A 20,306-nucleotide genomic window follows, 5' to 3' on the forward strand; every position below is an offset into this window, starting at 1 on the left:
TATAGACCAGTTTGGATTTTCTCATATCAAGGTCATCTCAGAATAGTCAGCTGCTTGTTTGGAAACTTAAAAAGTAAGAATTCCAGTAAGCAGAGTGTTAGCTGTATCAGATCTTACAGCATATATTGAGTCACAGTATCTCTTCTACCATATTAATTCATAAAATATTCATAGAAGTTACAATCAGAGTGCTAGTACAGCTGGTAGGGTGTTTGCCTTGCATGTGGTCAACCCAGGTTTTATCTTCGGCACCCCACATGGTCCCTCAGGAGTGATCCCTGAGCACAGAGCCAGGGTAAACCCTGAGTACCACTTGGGTGTGGCCCCAAAACAAAGTTCCCTTGGTTTCCAGGGAAGTGGATAGTGATACCTCCTCTCAATGGAGGGTGTCATAATTTCATAACAAGAAGACCATGTAGAATGGAACATACTGGAGTCACAATCACGATCACGATCATCCTGTTGTTCGTCGATTGCCTCAAGCAGGCCCCAGTAATGTCTCCTTCGTCCTAGCCCTGAGATTTTAAAAAGTGCCATATTCAAGGCTCTTTCAGGGTTAGGAGAATGAGACCCATTATTGTTACTGGTATTTGGCATATAGGGTACGCCACGGGGAGTTTGCCAGACTGTGCCATGTGGGCATGTTACATTCTGTAGCCTGCCAAGTTGTCAAGAATGGGATAATAAGATGTCACGTGGCCGCGAATGTGGCTGCGTGCTTCCGGAAGCTGGGTTTTATAGTCTCTGGGTCTTGGCCGCTGATGGGATTACATGGCACCAGGGGACCAGTTGGTGGGTGTGACCCCTGCCTACTGGAAAATGGAGGATCTGGGTGGAGGATGCTCAGCCCAGATCCAAGCAGGCTTGGAGATCTCAGCCCCGGGACCCACATACCTTTGTTCCTCTGCCAGTACCTTCATGCATGTGGAGAGTAGTCTCAGCATGGTTGTGACTGGTTCTGGAGGTCTTTGGCTGCCGGAGCTCTGCTCGGGGCGGGGAGAGAAACTCAAACCAGTATAGTTGAGTTTCCCATACTGGAGTCATTTTTGGGAAGTAGAACCTGCAGCAGAACTCCAAGTAATGGGTGAGGGGGAACAAAGATGGGTTTTGGAACACACCTGGCATATGACCCAACAGCCCCTCCCCCACCACAAGAATCTTTAAAGTGTTTAATGCAAAAAAAAATCAAGAATATAAACTTTTATAATAACCACTCTGTTTTAGAAATAAAATTTGAAAAGTTTCAAACTTAAACATCACCATCACCACCAACCCTAACTTACATTTCTCTTCCTCTGCCTTTTGAAAAGTGAGAAACATAGTCTTGAATTGTTACTTATTGTTGTCCTGCTAGGATTTTATGTTTGGTGGCATTGGGGGATGAACCACACCTACTCCCAACTCTACTCAGGAGACCATGCAGTTCCAAGGATGGGATCCAGTACCCCTGTATGGAAAGCATGTGCTCCAGATCATTGAGCTCTCTTTTTGGCCTATTTCTTCAATGCTACTTTTTGACTACACATGGTAGTGCTCAGGGTTTAATCTTGGTAGTGCTGAGAGACCATATGTGGTTCTGGGGTTTGAATGATTGTCACAGCAGCAGCTGAATGCAAAGCAACTGACAGCCTACATTCCATCTCTCTGGTTCTTTACTTTTTTAACTTTAACACATATAGTTTAGTAATAGTCTTTATACTTTATATACATACACACACACACACACATATATATGGCAGTAAATTGGAGGAGAGTATCACCTTTCAAATTTTCTATAACATGATTTTGTTATTGTTGTTTTGGGCCACCCCAGTGATCTCAGTGGTTAACTCCTGACTGCACTCAGGAATTACTTCTAGTGGTCTGTGGGGGGACCTTATGGTATGTTATCCAAGGCAAACGCCTTACCTTCTGTACTGTAACTGCCTTCTGTACCACCTATAACATGATTTTTAAAATAATATTGAAACTTGCTTTTTAAACTATTTTTTCCTGAGATATATTTATATTGTAATATATGCGATATACAATTCTTTTTAAATTTTTATTTATTTTGTTAAGACACCATGATTTACAAAGTTGTTGTTTCAGGCATACAGTATTGCAACACCAATCCCACGACCAGTGTCCCTGGGATCTTTTTTTTTTTTTTTTAAAAATGCAGAACAAGTCTTTTGATTTTATTCAAAAAGGCTTCATTAAAAAATATATTTCTTGCTGACTGTGTTTCTGCCAGGCTGGAGCAATAGCACAGTGGGTAAGGCCTTGCACGCGGCCAACATGGCCAACCTGGGTTCGATTCCTCCGCCCCTCTCAGAGAGCCCAGCAAGCTACCGAGAGTATCTTGCCCTCAGAGCAAAAGCCTGGCAAGCTACTCATGACGTATTTGATATGCCAAAAACAGTACCAACAAGTTTCACAATTTGTTGTGAGACGTTACTGGTGCCCACTAAGTACAGTACAGTATAGTGTTTCTGCCTTCAGCACTTTCATCACAATTTCCTGTTCAATAAAGGAAATATGCTTGATTCTGTCTTGGACACACAAAGCATATATAGAACTATCATAGGCCTAGCTGACATGAGGCTTTTTGTTGTTGTTTTAGATGCCTCTTAAGAACTTCTGTCCTCATGACCAAACTCCTCAAAGCCAGCTGGGGTACACACCACATGCAGACTTTGGGGCCTTCCCAACCTTTTTGGTATAAAAGTAAACGATTCTATTTTCAAGGGTTAGGGACAGCCTAATTTTGTTGGATACTGTATTGGAGGAGAGCTAACAAAGGTATGTCAAATGCTGGACCATTCTGAAGGCCCCTAACACACCAGAAAAGGAAAATGGCTATGCTATATAATTCTAAACTTTCCTTCCTTCCTTCCTTCCTTCCTTCCTTCCTTCCTTCCTTCCTTCCTTCCTATGTTCTCTGAAGAATGCTTCTAGCATAAACCAAAATATTTTTTTATCTAACCCCACTTTTATAATGATCTCAGCTAAAGAAGGAATTTTGGAAAACACTGACATAGCAGTTAAGCCAGTAGATTTGCTAAATTTTTATTTGTGGAAAGCTTCATTAGACTTTAGTTTTCATCTTTTACACCAGAGGGTAAAAGATCAGCAAACTTCTGCCTGAGACTGCAGAGATAGTACAGTGGGAGAGACACTTGCCTTGCATGTGACAGACCTTAGTTTCCCCAGCACCACAGGATCTTCCAAGCACTTCTAGGAGTGACCCCCTGATCATAGAGTTGGGATTAGCCCCTGAGCACTGCTGGGTGTGACCCCAGATTCCCCCCAAAACACACTAACAACAACAACCAAAAAAGTTTCCTAGTGCCTGGAGCGATAGCACAGTGAGTAGGGCGTTTGCCTTACATGTGGCCAACCTGGGTTCGATTCCAAGCATCCTACATGCTCCCCCGAGCACCACCATGAGTGATTCCTGTGTGCATGAGCCAGGAATAATCCCTGTGCATTGCCGTGTGTTACCCAAAAAGCAAAAAAAAAAAAAAAAAAAAAAAAAAAAAAAAAAAAGCTTCCTAACTATAATCTATTAAGCACCTAATAGATTTGTGATAAGGATAAATGACTCGTTACATATGAGTTCTTAACATACCACTCATTGTGGACAGTTACTAGCAGGAGTGGGCTGGAGTGATAGCACAGCGGGTAGGGCATTTGCCTTGCACGCAGCTGATCCAAGTTCGATTCCTCTGCCCCTCTCGGAAACTCGGCAAGCCACCGAGACTATCTCGCCTGCACGGCAAAGCCTGGCAAGCTACCCGTGATGTATTCGATAAGCCAAACACAATAACAACAAGTCTCACAATGGAGATGTTACTGGGCCCACTCGAGCAAATCGTGAACAACGGGAGGACAGTGACAGTGACTAGCAGGAGCAGCTATTGGCAGGGATCAGTGGCAACTGTGAGTTCTTCATACTGACTAGTGATATGCTTCTTGTATTTATTTATATTTTGCTTCATTACAACGTACCTCAAAATGTAGAAGGTTTTGAGGACCCAGGGAATGGATTAGTGGCAACCGCCAACCCCACAAAAACCTCCAAACCCACCTGCCTTGTCAGCATGAGGCATCGAATTGCATCCCTGATGCCACATACATGGTTTGAGCATGGTCCTTACTCTGTTTGGCACCTTCAGTGCCCTAACCAAGTGTGACATACTGTGCACTACAGCTCACATGAGTGAGCACTGTGTTCAGGTGTGAAACCCAAGCAAGTGTGTGAGAACCACAAAAATCCATGGCAAACTCTACAACCAGAATGTATGTGAGTACCATAACTAAAACCCCTCCAGCAAAGCATTACATTTAAATCTGTTGACTATCTCCCCAGTATGAGGTACAGTTGCAGACTTACACATTTTTGTGCTTGGGTTTCAATTATACAATGATTATAAATGCTTTGCTGTACCTCCAGCAAAGCATTTACATTAATCTGTTGACTATCTCCCCAGTATGATTCACTTTATGTAAAGTTTAGTAGCATGAAAATTTGGTCCATAATATTTGAAGTCAAACTTTTGGGTGGTGGGGTTGGAGCGATAGCACAGCAGGTAGGGCATTTGCCTTGCACATGGCCGACCCGGGTTCAATTCCCAGGAGTAATTCCTGAGTGCATGAGCCAGGAGTAACACCTGGTCAACGCCGGGTGTGACCCAAAAAGAAAAAAAATGGGGATAGTTGGAAGAACTGGGAAACTGGGAGAACTAGAGAAGAAACTCCAAGGTGAGAATAATTGTCTATATCATGATCTGAATAGTGGCCACAAGGGTTTTGTATGTAAAAATTTACTGAATGGTATCGTTATATTTCTTTTACTATGTATACACTAGTACTGTAGCGCTATCCTCCCGTTGTTCATCGATTTGCTCCAGCGGGCCCAGTAAGTCTCCATTATGAGACTTGTTGTTACTGTGTTTGGCATATGGAGCTTGCCAGGCTTTGCTGTGCAGGTGAGATACTCTCAGTAGCTTGCCAAGCTCTCCAAGAGGGATGGAGGAATTGAACTCAGGTTGGCCCTGTCGGCCGCGTGCAGGGCAAATGCCCTACTACTGTGCTGTCACTTCAGCCCCATGTATACACTAAATATTTAACTACTCATATACTCACAAAATTATATAGATTGAATCCTTAGAAAAGTGTATTTTTAAGTAGACTATAGACTAAACATGATTGTCATCTATTGCCTCTTTTGCAAACCACAACACCCAATAAGAGAGAGAACAAAAGGGAATGCCCTGCCACAGAGGCAGGGTGGGGGGGATGGGGGGTGGGAGGGATACCGGGATCCGTGGTGGTGGGAAATGGGCACCGGTGGAGGGATGGGTATTTGATCATTGTATAATTGAAACTCAAGCACAAAAATGTGTAAGTCTGCAACTGTACCTCATGAGGGCTGGAGCGATAGCACAGCGGGTAGGGCGTTCGCCTTACAAGCGGCCAACATGGCCGACCCGAGTTCGATTCCTCCGCCCCTCTCGGAGAGCCCGGCAAGCTACCGAGAGTATTCGATATGCCAGACACAGTAACAACAAAGTCTCCAATGGAGATGTTACTATTAAAAATAAATAAAATAAAATAAAGATACATCCATAAAAAAAAGAAAAGTGTACTTTTATATCCATAAATATCTGATACAAATAACACATACATCCTTCCTGGACCTCAGTGTTTATCTGTAGAAAAAAAATTAAAAAGATTTCTGCTTTTCATCCTCCTCTCTCAGAGATTAATTGGAAAATCCTGGATAAGAATATGGTTTGTGGCCTGAGTGATAGCATAGCAAGTAGGGTGCTTGCTTTTCTCATGGCCCACCCGGGTTCGATTCCCAGCATCACATTTAGTCCTCCAAACATGCTACGAGTGATCCCTCAACACAGATCAAGGAGTAAGACGAGCAACACCAGGTATGCACCCTTCACCCTTACGGGGGGTGAGGGGAGGTGTTTGGATATATATATCCTCTAGCCACAATAGTTGTAAATCTTAATATTTTGGGAAATGTCCATATTTTCCACATATTTACATATTCTAAATATTTACATATTCATATGGTTGAGAATCACCAACCATGAATGATGGTTCCTTTCTAAACATATTCTTCCTAGCGTTTCTTGGTTCTGGCCTTCTTAATATAAGCCATTTTTTTAATCATTTTTTTTATTAGTGAAACACCATGAAGTACACTTATAGACTTATAAATTTTTGTGCTTGGATTTCAGTTATACAATGATCAAGTACCCATCCCTCCACCAGTGCCCATCCTCCCCCACCACGGGTCCTAGCATCCCTCCCACCCCTCATCCCCCCCCCCCCCCCGTCCCACCCTGCCGCTGTGGCAGGGCATTCCCCCCTGTTCTCTCTCTCTTCTTTTGGGTACTGTGTTTTGCCAGAGAGGCATTGAGTGGCAATCATGTTTGGTCTATAGACTACTTTTAGCATGTCTCTCCCACCCTGGGAGGGTCTTCACAACACCCTTTATTTGGTGAATATAAGCCATTTTTACTGGTATAAGGTGAAAATTCACTCTTTAGAAAATGTGTACTGAAGGCCACAAAATACACTGGCTGTGGACTTGGAGGCCTCCACGCACCACTAGCGGAACCCAGGTAATCCCTAGTATATCACATTTATCTGGGAAGTCCTCAAATGCTCAGAATAAACTGCCAAACATTCAGCCAAGAATTTCTGGGAAGAGGGGGATGGGGAAATAATTACTGGAAGTGGCTTTTGGACCTCCTAAGCACTGTTTTGGAGGTGCTCCCCTAAAGTTATTATTATTATTATTTTATTTTGATGTCATCAAGCAGTGCTTAGTAGTGCCTCAAAGTTTAGTGCTAAAGGGTCACTCCAGTGGTGGTAGGGTGAACCATGACATGCCAGGGATAAAACCTAGGGCTGCTGCCTACCAAATATGTAGCCCAGATCTTTGAACTATTTCCCTGGCCCTTGTTTTATTTTATCTTTATTATCTAATACCCCTAATATGAATGCATTTTAATTTACAAGTTTAGATGGAATTTAAACTTTATTTTTCAAGCTGAAAATGGTGGTGGTGTTGACACCAAGACCTCTGATTAAAATTTCATGTAATCTCTTATCTTTCTTGGATAGATGATATGCCCAATTCACAGTTTGAGATTTTTAATTTTGGGGTTTTTTCACCCCAAATTTTGGGCCACACTTGCTAATGATCAGGAATCACTCGTGGCTCTGCACTCAGGAATTACTTTTGGTGGTGTTCAGGAGACCATACCGGTGCCACAGGATATAGCCCCGAATTTCTGACACTACCAGGTGTGGCCCTAGAGGCCCTTGAGCATCAGTAGGGTAGCCTGAGTGAGTAACCCCCAGCACTGCAGGGGTCAAGCAGCACCTTTCCCTGAAACCCTCAGTCTTAACCATCCTGGTTGACTGAGTCACAGGAGTGGATTCTCACAAACACTTGATCAGCACTTGGGAACCCAATCCCCATAAAATCCTAGACTGAGGTCATTTTTATTTATTTATTTATTTTTTTTACGTAGGAGTGCTGCTATTTATTCAGTCACTGATTAGCTGATTGAATTGGGCATGAACTCCACCTTACTTTTTTTTTTTCATAGTTTTATTTATTTATTTTTCGTCTTATATTTATTTATTGAATCACTGTGGGAAAAGTTACTAAGCTTTCAGGTTTAAGTCTCGGTCACACAATGATCAAACACCTTTCCCTTCACCAGTACTCACATTTCACCACCAAGAACCCCAATATACCCCCCTCCCACCCCACCCAATGCCTATGAGGCAGATGATTTCTACTTAATTCTTCTCTACATCGATTACATTCATCTTTTCGACAAAAGATGCACCAATATTGTTTAGAATTCCCCCCCTCCCCCAACAATCAGAATTGCTGAAAAGGCATTGTGAAATACTTCATTTTCTATAGCTGGTTATGAGAATCATATAACATTGTGCAGCCGCTATTGCGGCCACGCAATTTTGGATTCCTGCAAAGGGCCAGATAATTTAGAGATAGGTTTCTGTGCATCTGGTGTTATGGCTGTGCCGGAGAGCCACTTGTGGGAGGTAACTCAGGACCTCAGTAGGGTGTGAAGGATGAGCCAGTACCGCCCCTCTTCCCATGAGACTGCAGTTGCCTTGCCACCTTGTCACCTTGCTGCCGGGAGTGGGGGAAGTCGGGGGAGAAAAGGCGGAAGGGAGCAACACCCTTTCCCTTCTGGGGAGGCATGGTGCCGTAGTTTACCACATGGTCCATTCATTTTTCTGCCGCAAGCTGCCGGGCTCTGGATTAAGTCCTTTTGCCTCTGGAGCCATGGCCGTGCCAGAGAGCCGCTCATGGGGGGCAACTTGTGACCTCAGTAGGGCACTGAAGGACGAGCCGGTACCGTCCCCTTTCCCATGAGAATGCAGTTGCCCCGCTCATACCTTGCTTTCCAGTAAGCTCTGAGGTGGCGGCTACCTTGCTGGGAGGGGGTGGGGGGGAAGGCGGAAGGGAGCAACACCCTTTCCCTCCCAGGGAGACATGGCACCGTAGTTTAATGCATGGTAGTCACCTTTCTGCTGCAAGGTGCTGGGCTCTGGATTAAGTCCTTTTGCCTCTGGAACCATGGACATGTATGTGGTCCAGATGCATTTCTGCCAAAAGCCGCTGGGTTTCGAGGTTTGTTTCTGAGTCTCTGGGATCATGGCCATTAATCAGCTTGATCAGGAGCCAGAGAGGCCATTTGTGGGCAGCGACTCGAGGTCTCGCTGGGATGGGGAGGAAAGGGCTGGTTCCACCCCCATCTGGTGAGGCCCCGCGTGTCTCGTCACTGCAGGCCCAAACCTGACTGTCCTGTGGCCTCTGGAGGATGACAGTCACCAGCCACCAAGGGGAACAGGCCAAGGCACGAAACCTATTCCCACCTGGAGTGGCCCAGCCCCAGTAACCTACCGCAGGAACAGGACGCATATCTGCCAAAAGCTTTTGGGTTCCGAGATTCGTTTCTGAGCCTCTGGGATCATGGCTGTTAAGCAGTTAAAAGAGAGGCCATGCTTCCAATTATATAGTTGAGCCGGAGGTGGTTTGTGTGTGTGTCTCCCACATACCTAACTTTGGCCGTTTACTTTCTTGGTAAACTTGGCCCCAAGTTTTTGGGGTCTGGCCAAAGGCACAGCAGCAATTTTGGGGTATCTGAAAGCCTGACGGTGCCATCAGGCTGCTGATGCACTCGCCTCACAGGTACAGATTGACCTGCTGGTGGCACCATACCCCCTGTTTAAATTTTTTTTACTGTGTCTTAGCAGCAGTGACAGATACTCTTAAGATACATGAAGTAGGTTTTTTCCAGAACTTGTCTCAAATTTTAGTGTTTCGGGCCACTCCTAGAAGTTCTTGAATTGTGTTTGCACTGTAGCACTGTTCTCCCGTTGTTCATCGATTTGTTCGAGTGGGCACCAGTAACGTCTCCATTGTGAGACTTGTTACTGTTTTTGGCATATCAAATATGTCACAGTTAGCTTGCCAGGCTCTGCCGTGCGGGCGAGATACTCTCGGTAGCTTGCCCGGCTCTCCGAGAGGGGCGGAGGATTCAAACCGGGGTCGGCCCAGGTCGGCTGCATGCAAGGCAAGCGCCCTACCTGCTGTGCTATCGCTCTAGCTTTAGATGGTAAAAATTGTGCTACAGGTATATTGTTATAGAGGGGAATGGGGAAAGTCAACTTGTCACCCTGATCACATCCTACATGGGACCCCTAGTGCTCTTGCTTTTGCTACCATGGCCCCTGCATCCTGAACAAGCTAGTGGTTTTTATTAAGAGCAGAATAAATACAGTACAGCTTGTAGTCTTAAGGCAGCAATACACTGGATTGACCAGAAATCCACAGTCCATAGAACAGATAAGCATGCAAGAGTACGATTACTCTTGGAGGCAAAAGAAAAAGTGTGGGAATGTAAGGGCGCAAGTGATGCCATGATAGGCAGCAGAAATGAGAAAAATCAAGTAGGCCTTAGGTTCAGTTCCTGGAACTGAAACAGATTCAGTTTCCCAGAAATAAAACAATGCATTACTAGCCAACCTAAACCCACCTGGGAACGTTCCTGGGCTCAGCAAATGGGCTCAATTAATCAACTCTCACAATGCCCCAGAAGCTGCTTTTTGATAACCCTAAAAGAACGAGAAGTCTGTGTAATCATAAAATTGGTACTGATACTGGAAATCATTGTTTAATTGTTGCCTAAACATTGTTACCCTAGACACCAAAACACCTTTGTTTGGTAACCAAGTAAGATTCTTTACAGAAACAATAAGGCATGTACTGCTTATGTACTCAAATCCTATATAAACTGCTTGCTGTCTGAAGTCAGGGTCGCTATCAAGAGACCACTCTGTGGGTGAGAGAGTTGACCCCAGTATAGTGGAATAAAACTCCTTCTGCTTTTGCATTATTGAGTTAGTGTTTCTGTCTATCTTGCCGCTTGGGAACCCAGAATCCTGGGCTTAACAGGACTTTTATAACTCTGTGCTCAAGAGACCATATATGGGACTAGGGATTTGAACCAGGGTCAGCAGCAGGATGCAAGGCAGTACTGGTTCCCTGTACTCGTTCTCCAGCCCTTAGAACTCAGGTTCTTGACTATCTAGAACATATTCTCAGAGGGAAACCTACCTCACTTTGCTATGAAAATAAAATTTACAGATGGGAAGGTAGCTCAGAGGGGTAAAGCATGTTCACTGCATGTACAAGGCCCTAAATTAGATCCCAGGTCCCATATGGTCCCCCAAGTACCAAAGCATCAGGCCTTTTCCACAGGTTCACATATCGCAGGGTGTTACCCCTGGGCTCCAAAGTTCATCTGGAGAGGTCCCTATACAATTTATATATTTATTTTTGAACACCCTATAACATTTAAATAAGTGTATCAAAAGAACTTATTTAAAGACTTTAGATAAAGAAGAAATGTGTTCTTTCAAAACTATGTCCATAATAAGTCAAAGGTATTAAAACCTCAATTTAAAAGAGGTAGGTAGTGATGTCAATTTTCCACTAACAAAACAGCAACAAAATGCAATTTATCTTTGGAGAGCAGTAAGTTAGAGTTAATCTGCTAACGCCCTTAGTTGTGAAGGGCTAATTCATCTCAACTACATTGCAGTAGAGATAGCAGTGCTTTGCAGAGCAGAGCAGATGATAAGGTGATATTGATCAGGTATTCTAGCTGTTTTGCTAGAGTTGAGGAAATGGAAGTCAGCTTCCAAAGAAGATGATTTTTTAATAGGGTGAATGTTTCTGATTTTTTCTTGCAAGTTATAGTTTGGGGGCACTGAGGAGTGCCAGGGCAAGCCTGCTGGAGTCAACTGGTATCAGGAAGGGCCTGACAGAAATAGAATGGATTTGAAATCTGAAGATTCCACATGTGGTTCAGAAGATGGAAAAAGATGGACTTTTTAAAGAAGGTGTTTGAGGTTTTCATCTGTGATTCAGGCAGGAATTATTACAGAACCTAGCCTTTACAGAAAAGTGTAGTACTATGTATGAGTATTAGGTTTAAGTTCAAGGTTTTTAGGGCTTACTGGTCCTGTGCTCAGGGATCACTCCTGGAAGTGGTCAGGAGGCCATATATTGTGCTGAGGATCAAACCACCAGATTACCTGCATGCAAGACAAGTGCCCAATCAATCATCTGTACTCTCTGCTCAGCCTACCTTTGTAAGGTTTACAGAGAAGACATATTTTGTTATTTACTTTGGGAGTCATACCTGGTGGGGCTCAGGGACTAGTTCTAGTTCAGTTCACAGTCAAAGGGCCATGACTACTAAAAGGATTAAGGGGCTTGCCTTGAACAAGGTAGACCAGGTCAATTGAGGCAAGGTAAGGCAAGCCCCTAAACCTTTTTAATATTTTTCCAGTCCCTTTGGGCGATTTGAACAGAACCTTCTGTGATCCCAGGAATCCCAAGCATATTCTAGAAAATTTGGTGATACTGGGTTTTAGTAGTCATGGCCCCTTGACTGTGAAGTTTGCCGTACACAAAGGGGCATGAGTTAAGGAAGTCTAGATGATGAGTAGTAACAAAGATGGATTTGATCAAGGATTACTTAAAGGAGGTAATCATGGAACACAATGGTAACGAGTTTGAGTAGAGTGGACATAAAGATGATAATGAGGTGCTTGGATTTTTTTTTTATTTATTGAATCACCATGAGAACAGTTAAAAAGTTTTCATGTTTGAGTCTCACTTGTACAATGATCAAACACACATACCTTCACCAGTGCACAATTTCCACCACCAAAACTCCCAGTATACCCCGCATCCGCATCCCATCCCACACTGCTTGTGTGGCAGATAATTTCCACATTACTTTCTCTCTCTATTTTGATCACATTCAATATTTCGACACCAGTCCCACCATTGATATTTGGAATTTTCACCCAACACTCAGACCTGCCAAAAGGGCAACATTAGACAAATTGTTTCCTATTGCTGGTTATGAATAGCATATGATATTGCGCCACTGCTCTTGTGGCCACACAGTCTTGAAATTCTAAATTTTTTTTTTTTTTGCTTTTTGGGTCACACCTGGCAATGCACAGGGGTTACTCCTGACTGATGCACTCAGAAATTATTCCTGGCGATGCTCCGGGGATCATATGGGATGCTGGGAATCAAACTTGGGTCAGCCGCGTGCAAGGCAAACGCCCTACCCACTGTGCTATCACTCCAGCCCCCGAAATTCTAAAATTTTAATAATTAGGTCTGGAGAGATTTCTACCAAGAGCCGCTCGGTTCCGAGATTTGTTGGTGTGTCTCTGGGATCATGGCCATTAAGGAGCTTAATAAGTAGCTGGGAGGAGGAGGCCTTCGTGGACGGCATCTCAGGGTCCCATTGGGGCCAGGGAGGAGAAGGACCGGCTCCTCCCCTATCCCGAAAGGCCTGGAATGTGTCATCTCTACTGGCCCGTACCTGGATTTTCCAATGAATTCTGAAAGATGGTGGCTGCTGGGATCTCCAGGGAACAGGCAGAGGGACAGCACCCGCTCCCATCTGGGGTGGTCCAGTGAAGGAGGCCTAATGCAAAGTCCAGAGGCATTTCTGCCAAGAGCCACTTGGTTCCGAGATTCATCTGTGTCGGATTTTTGTTTTATTTGCAAACTTATTATTGTTCATCTGTACTGAGTCCTGGGAGGCATTATGTGAGAACTAATTGAGACTTTGCCTAAAGTTTTTTTGGTAAAAACTTGGAACAGGAAGGCCTGATGAAAGAAGGTACATTAAATTGTGAATCTATGGTCAAGTAGTTCAAGTTTTTGTCTAGAACTAAATATGATATCGTAGCCCTAAGATATGTAAAACATAGCTTTTGTAAAACATGGTTTACTGCTGCACACCCTTGGGCCTAGCACTAGAAACAGGATCTATTCAGTTTACCCAAGTGTCAGGCACAAGATTGGAAGCTTTGAATCTGTCTAATCTGCTCATGTATCCTTTTATGTTTGTAGTGTCTTGGTTTCACTTGCAAAAATACCCTAAGGCTCTTTGTGGCAGTGTCCTTGGACATTTTCTTCCTTCCTCCTTGTAAACTGAATACAAGTCAGCTTCATTCTCAAATTCTGGTATCATAATCCCAGGTTTGGGGTTATGTATTAGTTCTTTTGTCCTGCAGCTTTCCAAGTAAACTTTCTGCTATGAATTCTCCCTTAATGACCTATCTGACTTCCTGATCCTACACAGCAATTTTGAGCATTTAGAATCTAACTTTTATTCTACCTAGAAAGAACTTTGTATCTCAGCAAGGAGCAATTGAGCGGTGTTTTTTTTTTTTTTTTTTTATGAACTACTGGATTCAGAGCACCTACTCGGTTTCCCTGGCAACAAGGCAATGGTTCCGCTTTTCTTTAGTCCCTGGGATTGAGAATATGACACTAGAGAAGGAAAATATGGAAGGAGGCCCCTGCTGGAACCGTTCAGTCAGCAGAAGTTGCAATGCAGATACAGTCCTTGCTTTATTACATGAGACTAGCTGCATCTGGGGACAGGCAGCACCATCCATCTAGAGAAATCTAGCGGCAATTTAACAGGACTATCTGTATCAAGCAGTCGTAATGATTCATCAATATCCAGAGCACTGACTAAGAATTTGGAAGTAGTGTGGGGGTGGGTATACTGGTAGGTACACATTGAGTTGCATTTATGATAGAGTGCTTTAAAAAATGTGTTTTTTTTAGAGAGATTGGTATGTTTATTTCATGTGATGGCACCTTTCACAAGATATGTATGTTCAGAATGTTGACATACCACTCACTGACTTTCATACACCACCTCTGTAAAGGATTGAGTTATAATATATGCCACACTGCAATAAATTCTTATTTGTAAGCAGCAATCCTCTATAGAGAGCAAGTAATTCAGAGAGAAATCTTTAGTGTTTAATTTCTGCTCAGCTTTCAACAGTACTGGTAGATATTTTAATAATACACAGAATTGTGGCTCTTTATTGACTGCATACCTTCTACTGTCCTAACTGGGCCTTTCAACATGCCACTTATACTGTTCATGATAAAGGCCGAGCTGTTATATTATATATATTGTAGTCTGTAGTTTACAGTCAAGAAGGGTGCATTTTGAAGAAATATGGAGGGTGACAGCTCTGCTCCTGAAGCTCAATGGCCATTTCCGGAGGAAGGATTGACAAAGTTCCAACCACAAGAACTGACAGGCATTGCTCAATCACAATCAATCAAAACCATCCTGTTATTCGTCCATTGCCTCGAGCAGGCCCCAGTAACGTCTCCTTCATCCTAGCCCTGAGATCTTTTAAAAAAGTGCCATATTCAAGGCTCTTTCAGAGTTAGGAGAATGAGACCCTTCATTGTTACTGGTATTTGGCATATTGGGTACGCCACGGGGAGTTTGCCAGACTCTGCCGTGTGGGCAGGTTACATTCGGTAGCCTGCCAGTTTGTCCAAAGTAGGAATGAGATGATAAGATGTAGCACGGCCGCAAATGCTCAGCTTCTGGGAATAAAGATGGATACTTATAGAGCTTTAAACACTATCCTGGAAGAAATTATAGCAAGCAATCCAAAGTTTCACCACATTTCAGTCATAGCTTCAAAAAATGAGCTTATTCAGGTTCCCAAGATAGAGTCTCCCAAAATATGCAAGCCTCAGGATTGATCCCCAAAACATACAAGCCTCTGTACTAGGCAAGGTATGGGCCTAGCACACCCCATGCTTCCCTCTTGACTCTTGTGGACACAGAAGCCTATGTGTGCATGTAGACATACTGCCCCCTTCTGTCTGCCTATCAACCTAAGCAGGGCACCTATGGCCCTACATGACATTATGTCTTTTCTTTATGCAGACTGTTCATATTCTACTTTGAAAAGATTCATGCTCAAACAATATCTATTGCACGATATACTAATATATTGCATTAATCTTTAGGATTTGTGACTAGCAATAATGTTCAAGAATCCCTTCTTCTGTCGAGTGTCCTTTCCTACAGGGAAAACCTGACTGTGTTTTGCACAGGGTAATCCTTGGTCATAGTGGCTAATGTTTAATAGAAGCGGCAGGATTCCTGACATTTGGAAGGCAGCGGAATAGGTAAAAGGCTAGTTTTCATTCAAATGTACACACTGTCATTTGCAAGCTGCGAAAACTCAGGAAAATTCCCAATCTCTCCACTTCAATTTCATCATTTGTGAGGAGCATTAAATTCTTTATTAAAAGGCATTAGTGGGGTCAGAGTGATACTACACAGGTAGAATGCTTGCCTTACAAACAATAAACATTGGTTCGATCCCAGCACCCCATGGTAGTCCCCTAGTCCCACCAAGAGTGATCCCTGAGTGCAGAGGCAGGAGTAAGCCCTAGGTAATGACACTCCCTCCCCCCACCGAAACCCTCTCCCAAACAGCATAACAGGAACAACAACAAAAACCAAAAAAATGGACCAGGATGACAGTACAGCAGATAGGGTGCTTGCTAGCATGCAGGCAATAATGACCCAGGTTAGATCTCTGGCACCCCAAATGGTATCCTGAGCACCACCAGGAATGATCCCTGAGTGCAGAGCAGGAGAAAACCCTGAACACCAAAGCAGGGTATGGCAGAAAAACAAAAACAAAGATAAATAAAAGGCATTAGTGGTGACTAGAAAAGATAATAAATCTAAAGTATCTAGCATATAGTACCCAAATACATGATATACATATTTATTTGACTTTATCACTGATGTGTGCACTTTAAATTTTGCCAAATATTTCTTATATGTAAAAACGTTTGTTACTGAAACAGTAAACTTGAAACATGATCTCTTGCGATTTTCTTTTTTGTTTGCTTTGGGGCCACATCTGGCAATGTCCAGGGGTTACTCCTGACTCTACACTCAGGAATTACTTCTGTTGGTGCTCAGGGAACCAGATAGGATGCTGGGGATCAAATCCAGGTTGAAAATATGCAAAGCAAGTCCCTTACCCCCGTACGATCTCTCTGGCCCTCATCTTGCTGCTTTCAAAGCATGTTTTTGGGGGCATATCCACTGGCATGTTTTTTGGGGGGGTCAATCCCAGTGGTGCTTGGGTGATCAAGAGATGCTGGGGATTAAACCAGGCCTCCTTCATGGAAAGCACTCACACTTTGGGCACTTTGGATTACATCCCCTTTGCCCCTCCACTTTTTTTTTTTTTTGTAAAAGACTACAGTGTAGAAATATTTTCATGTACTAGAAGTTGATTGAATTGTTTTGCTCAGGGCACCTAAAAGAACAAATATGATCTGGTGGTTAGCTTGCTTATAAACAATGAGCTCACTTAGTCACGATGTCTTAGCTGAGTTAACTAGACTGAAAGCTTCACTGAGAAGACAGCTGAGTTATTTTCTCTCCTTTGCTCCCTTTGTCTCTGTCTTTCTCACACACAATTATATCAAAGCAAGTAAAATACTGTTTCATAATCCAATTTTAGATAAACTTAATTCTCAGAGCTTTGGTTAAAAAAAAAGTACACTTTTATCAGATATGCTTTGGTAGTTTCCATGAGTAAACTGCCCAGAGAGAGCTGTGGAGACAACTCCAGTTGTCCCAGCTAGCACATGGCTAGCACACATGAGACCCCAATTTCAATCGCTGAGCTACATGATTCCTGATCTCTCATGCACCATCAGGTGACAATTGCTGGGAGTGTTTCCAGGCTCCCCGAGCTCCACTGGGGCTGATTCCTTACACCAAAGACTTAAAACTCACATGAAACCTTATAAAATGCCTTAAAGGGCCTAAATTAAACTTCCTGGTAACTTTTACTTGTTTTCTTATGTTTCTAACTGAGTTTCATACATATCTTTGTTTTATCTTTACACATATCAAGGATGTGTTGATCAGAATCTTTTAAGACCTGGCCAGAAGGAAGAGAACATATTTTTTTGATCTCTAAGATGATCAAAAGATAATGCAAGAAAGCATTCAAGCAAAAAGGACACACAATCCTTTCTTGTCTTATGAAGCTAACTGTTCTGAAAGACATCAATGTATTTTCCTCTCTCATCTGAGAGTAGCATGAGCAGTCCCCATGTCGGAATGGCAGAATTCCAGTAGTTCACTTGTAGAAGTGAATTATGTGGAACTCGGAATGCTTTCTCCACAGAAAACATATTATGCATGGTGGTGGTTAGCTATGTTTAACCCATGACGCTCTACAGTAGAATTTCAATGAATGATATGTAAGACTTGGTTACTAGAGGAATACTATTTTTAGGGAGATTATGGTCAAGGGTTCTAATTAGGAGGCTAGAAATGGAGTGTTAAACCCTCCTCTTCTATGTCCCTCTTCTGAGCCTGTTGCCTAGGGTTGAAAACCCCTACTCTGGGAAAACAGGGAGGAGGGTAATGAGGTGTGGAGCTCCAGGCCTTCAGCGTTGGGGGTGGGGATGTGTTGTGAGAATCTGAGAATTCTTCCTTGCTCCACTTTGGAGCTACTCCTGGTGCACTTTGTTCCTTTTTCTTTTATATTCTTTTCCATTCCTTCCTTCCTTCCTTCCTTCCTTCCTTCCTTCCTTCCTTCCTTCCTTCCTTCCTCTTTCACTTTCTCTCTTTTGGTGGGCAGGTAGGGAGGTTGGGCCACAGCAAGTGGTGCTTAGAGACCACTCCTGACTCTGCTCAGGGACAAGTCTTGGCAGTACTTGGGGGACCATATGTGGTACTGGCTATTAGATCTGGGTAGGCCCCATGCACGGTTAATGCCTTAGTCCTGTTTTGTTCCTTTTCATCTGCTCATCCTAATAACTGGCCCTCTGGCTTTTCTTATCACTACCGCAGTTTATTCAGAGGGAAATTTCTGTTTTCTCATTTTCAACCTGAATGAGACTTGCTCGCTTGGTCCTAAAAGCAAGTACATAAATTTTCTCACGTACTCTGAGAGTTAATACGAAGATTCCCCTTTAACTCTCTTCTTAGTGCTCAGAGTGGAGTTTCTGATCTATAAGGCAAAACCCTAATAAATGCTGCCTTTTTCTTCTTAAGGAATAGGTCTGAATTTTATCCACATTTTAGGTAGTATAGTATGTAGAGTAATAGATTTGGGCTTTATTGAAAAACATTTTTATCAAAAGATGTGATTGATGGAGGTTTAGGGGTAAAGCATATGGCAGTGGGGTTTGTGTGGGTAAATGGATAAAAGAGAGTGAAAATAATAGTATCTGGAATCATCTAATAATGGAGTAAAGAATCTTTGAATGGAGCTGGAGGGAAGGAGCAGGCAGGAGATGGCTGAGGGAAGGGGCAGATGATAGTTTCTCTGTATTCATTTACTCTAAATTGACTTTTTTTTTTTACTTTTTAAGGTTATACTTAGTGATGCTCAGTTTCTTCTGGCTCTGCACTCAGGAATCATTCTTGACATTGCCCAGGGGACCACATGGAATACCGGAGATTGAATTCAGGTCGGATACATGCAAGGCAAGTACCTTATCCATTGTACTATCTCTGCAGCCTCTTCTAAATTTATTCTTTAGAGAGACAAGGAGTCCCATATCCTGTTCGTCTGCTCAGGAATTTATGATAAAGGTATTTAATATAACTCAAGAGACAGCATCTAAGAACAAACCACATTTAATATGCTATCGACAGGAAACTGGGAGAGAGGCAACATCCAAGTGACCACCTAGGAGACAATGGGAAAAATGAAGCAAAAGTTTCTAGATTTAGGTGGGAGCTCTTGAAGAGATTCTCAGCTGCAGGGGCACAATAAGCATTGTCTTTCTTTGGCCTCTCAAATCCTAGGATAGAAAGACATGATGGAAAGCACTTAATATGTGGTGTATCTTTTCTCACATTATCACCTTACTGCCTGGGCACAGGATTACTGGGCACAGGACTGCTGAAGCATGAGAGATGCTTTTATTATTTTTTTATCATGAAAAGTATTTTATTTATTTATTTTAATGAATCACCACAGAGCTGGAGCGATAGCACAGTGGGTAGGGTGTTTGCCTTGCACGCAGCCAACATGTCCGAGTTTGATTCCTCCGCCCCTCTCGGAGAGCCTGGCAAGCGACCAAGAGTATCTCACCTGCACTGCAAAGCCTGGCAAGCTCCCCGTGATGTATTTGATATGCCAAACACAGTAACAACAAAGTCTCACAATGGCGACGTTACTGGGCCTGCTTGAGAAAATCGATGAACAATGGGAGGACAGTGACAGTGAATCATCATGAGATACAGTTACAGACTTACAAACTTTCATGCTTACATTTTAGTCATACAATGATTGAGTACTCATCCCTCCACCAGTGCCCATTCTCTACCACCAATGTTTCCAGTATCCCTCCCATCATTCCCACCCCATCCCCTGCCCTGCCGCCCCCCTCCTCCACCTCTGTTGCAGGCACATTCCCTTTTACTCTCTCTCTTCTTTAGGGTGTTGTGGTTTGAAATGCAGGTATTAAGTGGCCATTGTGTTTAGTCTATCGTCTACTTTCAGCATGCATCTCCCATTTTGAGTGGGCCCTCCAAGCATCCTTTACTTGGTGGTCCCTTCTCTATCTGAGCTGCCTTTTCCCCCAGCACGTGAGGCCGGTTTCCAAGCTGTGGAGCAATCCTTCTGCTCCTTATCTCTACTATCCTTGGGAGTTAGTCTCTCATTCTGTTACTTTATATTCCACAAATGAGTGCATTCCTACTATGTCTGTCCCTCTATTTATGACTCATTTCACTTAACATGATACTCTCCTTGTTGATCCACTTATATGAAAATTTCATGACTTCATCTTTTCTAACAACTTCATAGTATTCCATTGTGCA

At 43.2% G+C, this 20,306-nt stretch overlaps 1 pseudogene; it reads right to left on the bottom strand.

Annotated features, from left to right (window-relative positions):
- Nucleotides 1–2,436: 2,436 nt before the first annotated feature.
- On the bottom strand, nt 2,437–2,805 carry LOC130038739 (60S ribosomal protein L34-like; annotated as a pseudogene).
- Between the last annotated feature and the right edge of the window lie 17,501 nt (nt 2,806–20,306).

Source organism: Sorex fumeus, unplaced genomic scaffold, assembly GCF_029834395.1.
Source record: "Sorex fumeus unplaced genomic scaffold, SorFum_2.1 ptg000079l, whole genome shotgun sequence".
Lineage (NCBI taxonomy): Eukaryota > Metazoa > Chordata > Mammalia > Eulipotyphla > Soricidae > Sorex > Sorex fumeus.